Source organism: Bubalus kerabau, chromosome 9 (genome assembly GCF_029407905.1).
Source record: "Bubalus kerabau isolate K-KA32 ecotype Philippines breed swamp buffalo chromosome 9, PCC_UOA_SB_1v2, whole genome shotgun sequence".
Classification (NCBI taxonomy): Eukaryota; Metazoa; Chordata; class Mammalia; order Artiodactyla; family Bovidae; genus Bubalus; species Bubalus kerabau.
Genome location: NC_073632.1, coordinates 87,147,439 through 87,157,673, shown reverse-complemented (window position 1 = coordinate 87,157,673; position 10,235 = coordinate 87,147,439). Strand labels below are relative to the sequence as shown.

At 36.5% G+C, this 10,235-nt stretch overlaps 1 long non-coding RNA gene across 1 annotated transcript; it reads left to right on the top strand.

Annotated features, from left to right (window-relative positions):
- Nucleotides 1-4,932: 4,932 nt before the first annotated feature.
- Nucleotides 4,933-7,962, top strand: LOC129620085 (uncharacterized). The gene is made up of 3 exons (XR_008698368.1): nt 4,933-5,073; nt 6,369-6,429; nt 7,891-7,962. It is a non-coding gene; the product is annotated as an uncharacterized LOC129620085 (long non-coding RNA).
- The last annotated feature ends 2,273 nt before the right edge of the window (nt 7,963-10,235 follow it).

The window sequence follows — 10,235 nt, the reverse complement described above, 5'->3', positions numbered from 1 at the left end:
CTGTTCAAAACATTCACATCACACTTAAAGTCAAGTTATTACCAAAGCATGAGTTCCCTATATGATCTTAACTGCTCAGATCTAGTACTCTAGAATTCATCTCCACTTCACTCTTCATTGAGTTTCAACTATTTTGACCTTTTGCTACTATTTTTGATATTCCAAGATTAGCACATGCTACTTGTACTTCCTGGAATATTCTTCCCCAAGAGCATTACTCTTTCCTTCTCTATATTTAGTTCCCCACTCTAAAGCCATTTTATCCAAGGTGTCCTGCATCAGTCCATGTCCTCCTGATTTGTTTTTTCTTTTTTTGTCTTGATAACTCTTCCCCATCATAATAATATATATTTGTATTTATTTGGGGTTTGTCATTTTCTCTCCAGTAGATTATGTATTCCATGAAAACAGGGACCTTGTCTGCTTTGCTCACTGCTCAGTATCCAGCATTTGCAGTATTCCTGATAGTATATACAGGTATTTATAAGTATTTCTGTATTATGTCAGTTCATGCTTATATCCTGTTTTGCTTATCCAGAAAATTTTACTTTCTCTCTGGATATGTAAGAATAGATCAATGAGGAAATCCTACAATCTATTAAAAATAGGGAAAGGAACAAACACAAAATCCCCAAGAACAAAAACAACAACCCCAAAACTAATAAACAGACAAACAATCTTTACCTAAGATATATTAGAAATTCTGGTCTATAGATACTTCAATTAAAATTTGAATTCCTGAAAAAAATAGTGTCAGGGTGTCCTAGATTCTACCGGTCATATATGTGATAGTTTGAATTTTGTAGGAAAAAGTACATTTAAGTGAAATCATACACTATTTTTCTTTCTCTGACTTATTTCACTTAGCATGATCCCTCTAGATACATCCATGTTATCATAAATGGCAAGGTTTCATTCTTTTTAATGACTGAATAATGTTCGATTGGATACATATGTCATATCTTCTTTATCCATTTGTCTATTGATGGGCATTTAGGTTGCATTCATATCTTGGCTATTGTAAATAATGCTGCAGTGGACATAGGGGTGCATATATTTTTTTAATCTAAAAATGAAATGAATAAACATGGCTAAAAAGAAACTGAGTCATGGATACGGATATTAGAAGAGATCACTGCTAGAGGGGAAGAAGATAGAGAGAAGAGAAAATGAATGAGGGAGATTAAGAGGTACAGACTTACAGTTACAAAATAAATCAGTTATAGCTATGAAATATACAGTGTAGAGAATATAGTCGATAATTACATAATGCTTTTTTATAGTGACAGATGCCAACTGGTGACTTACTTTGGTGATCATTTTGAAACAGATAACAATCCTTGGTGGCTCAGCAGTAAAGAGTCCATCTGCAATGCAAGAGATGTGGTTTGATTGCTGGATCAGGAAGATCTCCTTTAGAAGAAAATGGCCACTCACCCCAGTATTCTTTCCTGGGAAATCTCATGGACAGAGGAGCCTGGTGGATTACAGTCCATGGTGATGCAAGACTTGGAGGCAATTTAGTGACTAAACCACCCTGTTATGTAACACCCTGTTATGTTGTAGGCCAGTTATACTTGAAAAACAAATAAATAAATTCATGAGAAAAGAGGACTCATGGGGAGGGTGGGAAGAGGGGGAATTGGATGAAAGTAGTCAGGAGATACACACGTCCAATTATGAGATAAATAAATAGTAGGGGTGTAATGTACAGCATAATAAATATAATTAATATTGCTGTGCATTATAGATGAAAGTTGCTAAGAGAGTAAATTCTAAGAATTTTCATCATAAAAAACTTTTTTTCCTATTTCTTTAATGTTGTATCCTTAGGTTCAGTTCAGTTCAGTCGCTCAGTCATGTCCGACTCTTTGAGACCCCATGAATCACAGCACGCCAGGCCTCCCTGTCCATCACCAACTCCCGGAGTTCACTCAGACTCATGTCCCTCGAGTCAGTGATGCCATCCAGCCATCTCATCCTCTGTCGTCCCCTTCTCCTCCTGCCCCCAATCCCTCCCAGCATCAGAGTCTTTTCCAATGAGCCAACTCTTCGCATGAGGTGGCCAAAGTACTGGAGTTTCAGCTTTAGCATCATTCCTTCCAAAGAAATCCCAGGGCTGATATCCTTCAGAATGGATTGGTTGGATCTCCTTGCAATCCAAGGGACTCTCAAGAGCCTTCTCCAACATCACAGTTCAAAAGCATCACTTCTTCAGCACTTAGCTTTCTTCACAGTCCAACTCTCATATCCATACATGACCACTGGAAAAACCATAGCCTTGACTAGACGGACCTTTGTTGGCAAAGTCATGTCTCTGCTTTTCAATATGCTATCTAGGTTGGTGATGGTGTATATTCACTAAATTAATTGTGATGATTGCACGATATGTGTAACTCAAAGCATTATGTGCATGCATGCTGTCACCTCAGTCATATCCAACTCTTTGAGAACTTATGGACTGTAACCACCAGGCTCCTTTGTTCATGGGATTCTCCAAGCAAGAATACTGGAATGGGTTGCCATGCCCTCTTCCAGGGGATCGTCTCAACCCAGGGATTGAACCCACACCTCTTACATGCCCTGCATTGGCAGGTGGGTTCTTTACCATTAGCACCACCTGGGAAACACAAATCACTGTGCTACAACTTAAACTTATACAGTGTTGTATGTCAATTATATCTCAATAAAACTGAAAGAGAAAAACATTTAAAAGTTATAAAATTTGAGGCATGAAGCACAACTCTACAGAAAATAGATACTATTGTATATAGTTATAGAAAAAAATAGTTATCAGAATAATTTGTAAAACTGAAGCCATCTTTAGGTAGTGTTCAGAATGAATTTTCTCAGCATAAACATTAAAAACCAGTGAGTTAAGAGTTAAATAGATGGTGCTTATGCACAAAGATTGAATATGGAATACTCTCTTAAGTTTAAGAAAGAGAATGGTGAAATCATTTTACTAGAGGAGGGGTAGAGGGAATTTCCATGGAAAAAAAATTATTAGGATGATGTATAGGCATGTATTATAGGCTGAATTGTGTCCCTCTAAGATTCACATAATGAATTCTTAACCTGCAATATGTGATTCAGCATGTGACTGTATTGGGAGATAGACTCTTTAAAGTGATAATTAAAGTTAAAGGAGGTCATTAGAGAGGGCCCTAAAGCAATATGACTGATGTCTTTTTAAGATGAAGAGATTAGGATACAATACATGAACAGAGGGAAGATCACATGAAACATGGGGAGAAGATGGCCATGTACATGCCAAGGAGGGAGGCCCTCAGGAGAAATCAACACTACTGACACCTTGATCTTGAACTATCAGCCTCCAGAGTGAGAGGAAATACATTTCTGCTGTTTAAGTCACTCAGTATAGGGTATGGGAGAAGGCAATGGCACCCCACTCCAATACTCTTGCCTGGAAAATCCCATGGATGGAGGAGCCTGGTAGGCTGCAGTCCATGGGGTTGCTAAGAGTCGGACACGACTGAGCGACTTCACTTTCACTTTCCATTTTCATGCATTGGAGAAGGAAATGGCAACTCACTCCAGTGTTCTTGCCTGGAGAATCCCATGGACGGAGAAGCCTGGTAGGCTGCAGTCCATGGGGTCGCACAGAGTTGGACATGACTGAAGCAACTTAGCAGCAGCAGCAGTCTAGGGTACTTTGTTTTTCAGCTTTAGCAAGCTAACATAGTATGTTTTCAGGGTATGAGGAAAACCTAGAAGAAGGAAGATGAATAAAGCAGTGTACAAATGGAGGCAATTTTTGTAGCAAAGACAGGAAGTAGAGGAATGTGTCTCATGGTAGATTAGTGAGGTAGTAATAGAAACTGGAGAACTTGTTTATTCATTCTTATCATGACGATTTTTTAGCAAGGGTAGTTAACATCCATGTCAATACACAGACTAAATTTCAGTGTATGTCTCAGGTTTATTTCCAACACTTAACAACTTACTCAATGAGTTTGGACTCTAGACTTTCTAACATGCATATGGATGTATCTACAGGGGAATTACTTTTCTCACTGAAGACCCCCTCGGTTACTTCAAACTCAAGTACATTATTATTGCATATGTATCTTTAAGTCAGAAATATGATCAATAATACTGAACTGAAATTTTTAACAGTTATATATATTTGCAGGAGAAGATTTTTTAAAAATCTAAAGTTAACAACAGGAGTGTGAAGTAATAAGAAAGCAGAAGGAAAAACAGAAAGTGGATAATTGAAATAAATTCAGTGAACGTTAGCAGTTCTTAAACTAGCACCACTATAACAACAAACAGATTTCTAGCTGTTAGCAGATTTTAGAAGAGAGCCAGAAAATAATAGCCAAATATAAGCAAAGAATATGAAATATTTTAGAAAGAAAATGCTATAGCTTTGTGTTTTCTTAAAAGAGGGTAAAAAAAAAATTCTGAGAATTTGAGTATTTGGGTCACCCTGGACCATTTCTGCATGGGTTAGTACTGTGTGGACCAGAACCCTCAGTCTTAGCCATGGGTTAAGTGCCATCTGCATCAACTGATTTGAAAGCTGGACATCATTACACACAGGTGCAGATTCATTAGATGTCTAGTTGTAAATCATACCATAATATTCCTTTTGTCATATGGATTATTCAGGGATATTTGATATGATTTCAGAGCTCTTAAAATCCTTATCTTATTATAAATTGTATATTCCAAAATTAAGATGTTTTCTCCCCTAAATATTTACTTTCCACACTGCTGATTTATATTTACTAACCTATTAAACTAGGGAGATGAGCCATTGGTTTTTGAATAATTACTTTTGTAGGAAAAACTTCATTGTTTACAGAAATGTTTGAAAAATACTGTCTTTCTAATTACTAGCAATTTGTATCAGCTAGAAATTCCAAGTTCAGAGTTGCCTAACTTATTCACTTCTGTTTTGTTTCCGTGTCTTACAGAATTTTGACTTCTCTGTCTTTTGCAGGTGATGATATTTAGATTTCAGAATACACAAGAGGGTATTGTAATTCTCTGCAGGCAGCAAATCTCTAGCCACTGATGTTTGTGTCATTTTGCAAGACTGAGGTACAGCGATGCTATAGTCTAGCAATAGATTACAAAGACCTAAAATGACTTCAGATTCTGATGAAGATGAAGTTAATACTTTGAATCTGCTTATTTTATGTTAGAGACAGCCTGTAGTTTAACATATATATTACATTTGAAAATGAACAAAAACACTTAGTTGATTGTAGTAGCACTTGGAATGGTGGATTCATGTATATATATGTAATATTGAATTAAAGAAAAGACCCTAATCATCTGAGTATAAACATTGAAAATGGTGCAAAATGAAGAAAGCGGGGGTGGGGGTGCATAAAACAGACACTTGAGATATTTTTCAAGCATGATTCTTTGTCTTCTTGAACTCCGATTTAAACGTTGCTTAGCAACAGTGGCAGTAACAGCTGGGACACCCTTGATCTTGTTGTGTAAACTATTAAAAATAGGTGATGGAAAGTGGCACCATGGAAACAATGACTCTACTGAAGCAGGTGTCTGTAATGCTGCTTTTCAATTTAATGTTGGAGGTGTAAATTACAAAAGAAAAAAGAAACTGGTCTTTAATTCTCTTGGACTTTGATAACAGATCTATTTCTTGATTTTTTATTGTTCTTGCAATTTCCCCAAAACGTTGGTTCAGTAAATTGTTGATATTTTAGTTGATTACTTGATATTGTATTTATATTTCTAAAATCATTTCAAAATAGATGAATACATTTATAAAATCTTTTAGAAAAGATTCCATTTTAAAAATAACTCAGTTTTCATGGAATCTAGATTCTAAGTATCCATTTAACATGAATCAATAAAATGTGCTATATAATTGTTATTGTGCATGGATCTTTCAGGTCTCTCATTTATTAATGTTATTTTTCAAAGGCTGATCATCTCATTGTTGTTTATTTTAGGTTGATAGGAATCAGTCTTGAATAATTCTTGGATCTTGTTTAAATATTTTAAATAACAATATAAACATACTCCTGTTATCTATTTCTCATGGACTTAGTCCCTTATATTGATAAAGACAGCAGTAAACAATGCCTCAGTTCTTCCCTTCAGATAGCCTTGTAGGATGCCATACTTAATGACCTAGGCTGTCAGTATAAACCTCGATGTTGGTCAGAGTGGAGAGGGCACCTTTGCAGCAATGTCACCTAAATCAAGCTTTTCTTGTCTTCCTAGTCAACTTGTTTTTCCAGATATTCAATTGATGTACCCTTAAAAAAGGAATAAATGTTAAGAGATTATGTTTTAGATAATTTAAATAAAACATTTAATGATTGCAAGATCAGATCATTTTTACTCTTATTTCACAGATAGGAAACTGAATGCCTGAAAGGTATTAATTTTAACAAAGGACAGACTGAGATTTATAAGGTAATATATCTAATTAGTGATTTAAACTGAGATTTGAACCAGTGCTCTTTCCATTGTATTAGGGTGCTAAATTTAGCCTCTTATACTACAGATTTTAGAACCTTGGGAAGATTTGATAGTTATTGAATAATATGTAAGTGATAACACATTTCATGGAAACTTTTATTCATTTTAGTTTTGTGAACTGATGCATCAAATATTTATCTTCATAAAACTCATGAAAACAAATATGCATAAATAAAAAATATTAAGAAAAGCATATCCTGTTCAAACACAAGAGAACCCATTGGAACTAAATGAGAAGAAACACAAAGCAGTGAGTGATGCTGCTCTCTAATCTTCTGATTCCTAAGTTTGGAAGCAGGTAGAGTGGTAGGAAGTTTGGATTCAGTAGAACAATGGCAAAAAATAATTCTTCTATTTTAGATAGGTGTTTGGAGCCATGCTTAGTGTTTGAAATTAAATCATACAGTGAGACTCTTCTCACCAAAAAGAAAGTAAAACTCATTGCCTATGAGTATGGTGTATATTATCCCCATAAAAATCCATTAAAAATGGAGTAGAACTGATCATTTCAGCAAAGTTTCTATGTGAACTATTACTGTTGAATATTCATAAAATTAAAACAAATTAGGAAGTGAAGTAGTGTGTGCAAATACATTTCAGTGATAAAGCACAAGAATAGGGAGATAAATATATTTCAAATCTCGTATAAAGAAAATGATGAAACATTATTGAAGACCTTTAAAAGGTCATAAATAAAAAGAAAGTATGATTTTTATAAAGTCAGAATCAGTACTAGAAGTATAGCTATTCTAAAAATAGCTATAAATTAAATAGAATTCCAGTTAGCCTCTCAATAGGATTTTTCCTGGAAAAAGCTGACATTCCTAAATCATACAGAAGTGTGAATGATAACTAACTGCCAAGATGATTTTGCAGAAAGGACATAGTATGTATAATAACCCTGCTTTAACCTGTATCAAGGGAATTCTGGTTTGACTTTTTATAAAAAGAAGTGCAAACTATCAGAAAAGTTATTTGATGAACATAATTCTCAAATTATTGAAAAATATCACTGAACCCTTAATTATATTTTAAGCTATTCGTTGAAGTTGTCAGGGGAGTTAAATTTAGATAGTAAGACAGACTGGCTTGGCAAAATTTAAATGAGCTGTCTATTCTATTGCTGCTTATTCCTATCATATTGTAAAGGAAAAATTCAACAATTTTTTATATACTAATTTTAAACTCATTTTGAAGAAACAATAATATAATAATGATAATACATTCCTTCTGAACTGTTTTGAAAAATATTGGAATATTATCCTGCCCCAATTGTGCAGGTGTTTCGGAAGAATAACTTTTGTTCTGTGTTACTGTTTTCAAAGGTAACAATCCTGTTAGCTTATGTAAATTTAAAGGGCATTTGAAACTTCTGATTTTCTATTTCACACATAGGCAGAATCTCTATTTTTTAAGTCACCTAAGGACTGCAGATGGTGATTGCAGCCATGAAATTAAAAGACACATACTCCTTGGAAGGAAAGTTATGACCAACCTAGATAGCATGTTCAAAAACAGAGATGGCTGGATGGCATCACCAACTCGATGGACGTGAGTTTGAGTGAATGGGTAGGGGGGCCTGGTGTGCTGCAATTCATGGGGTCACAAAAAGTCGGACACGACTGAGCGACTGAACTGAACTGAACTAAGGAAATCTGCCTCAAATCTTTTCTTTATTGTTATTTTTGACTGAAGTGTAGTTGATTTACAGTACTGTGATAGTTTCAGGTATACAGCAAAATGATTCTGTTTATCTCTCTCTCTCTCTCTCTCTCTCTCTCTCTCTATATATATATATATATATATATATATATATATATATATTCTTTTTAGGTTTCTTTTCAATTATGGGCTATTATTGCAAGATATTGAATATAGTTCCCTGTACTATACAGCAAATCCTTATCGTTTACCTATTTTATATATGATGATGTGTATCTGTTAATCTCATACTCCTAATTTATTTTCCCTCTCCTCTTTAGTACCCATAAGTTTGTTTTCTATGTCTGTGAGTCTGTTTCTACAGTTTTATTTTATTTTTAATTGGAGGTTACTTACAATATTGTAGTGACTTTGCCATACATTGACATGAATCCACCACGGGTGTACATGTGTTACCCATCCTGAACCCCCCTCCCACCTTACTCCCCATCCCATCCCTCTGGGTTATCCCAGTGCACCAACCCCGAGCACCCTATCTCATGCATCGAACCTGGACTGGTGACTTGTTTCACATATGATAATATACATGTTTCAATGCCATTTCCCAAATCTTCCCACCTTTGCCTCTCCAAAGAGTCCAAAAGACTGTTCTATACATCTGTGTCTCTTTTACTGTCTCACATATAGGTGTTCAGTTCAGTTCAGATGTTTAGTCATGTCCGACTCTTTGTGACCCCATGAATCACAGCATGCCAGGCCTCCCTGTCCATCACCAACTCCTGGAGTTCACTCAGATTCACGTCCATCGAGTCAGTGATGCCATCCAGCCATCTCATCCTCTGTCGTCCCCTTCTCCTCCTGCCCCCAATCCCTCCCAGCATCAGAGTCTTTTCCAATGAGTCAACTCTCTGCATGAGGTGGCCAATGTACTGGAGTTTCAGCGTTAGCATCATTCCTTCCAAAGAAATCCCAGGGCTGATCTCCTTCAGAATGGACTGGTTGGATCTCCTTGCAGTCCAAGGGACTCTCAAGAGTCTTCTCCAACACCACAGTTCAAAAGCATCAATTCTTCGGGGCTCAGCTTTCTTCACAGTCCAACTCTCAAATCCATGCATGACCACAGGGAAAACCATAGCCTTGACTAGACAAACCTTTGTTGGCAAAGTAATATCTCTGCTTTTGAATATGCTATCTAGGTTGGTCATAACTTTTCTTCCAAGGAGCAAGTGTCTTTTAATTTCATGGTGGCAGTCACCATCTGCAGTGATTTTGGAGCCCAAAAATGTAAAGTCTGACACTGTTTCCCCATCTATTTCCCATGAAGTGATAGGACCAGATGCCATGATCTTCGTTTTCTGAATATTGGGTTTTAAGCCAACTTTTTCATTCTCCTCTTTCATCTGCATCAAGAGGCTTTTTAGTTCCTCTTCACTTTCTGCCATAAGGGTGGTGTCATGATGTACTCTGCATAGAAGTTAAATAAGCAGGGTGACAATATACAGCCTGACGTACTCCTTTTCAGGTCAGGTGGTCTGGTATTCCCATCTCTTTCAGAATTTTCCACAGTTTATTGTGATCCACACAAAGGCTTTGGCATAGTCAATAAAGCAGAAATAGATGTTTTTCTGGAACTCTCTTGCCTTTTCAATGATCCAGCGGATGTTGGCAATTTGATCTCTGGTTCTTGTGCCTTTTCTAAAACCAGCTTGAACATCTGGAATTTCACGGTTCATGTATTTTCCATCTTTCTAAATTCCATATATATGCATTGCTGCTGCTGCTGCTGCTGCTAAGTTGCTTCAGTCATGTCCGACTCTGTGTAATCCCATAGATGCAAGCCAACCAGGCTCCCCCCATCTCTGGGATTCTCCAGGCAAGAGTACTGGAGTGGGTTGCCATTTCCTTCTCCAATGCATGAAAGTGAAAAGTGAAAGTGAAGGCGCTCCACCGTATCCGACTCTTAACGACCCCATGGACTGCAGCCTACCAGGCTCCGCTGCCCATGGCATTTTCCAGGCAAGAGTACTGGAGTGTAGTGCCATTGCCTTCTCCATATATGCATTAGTATACTGTATTGG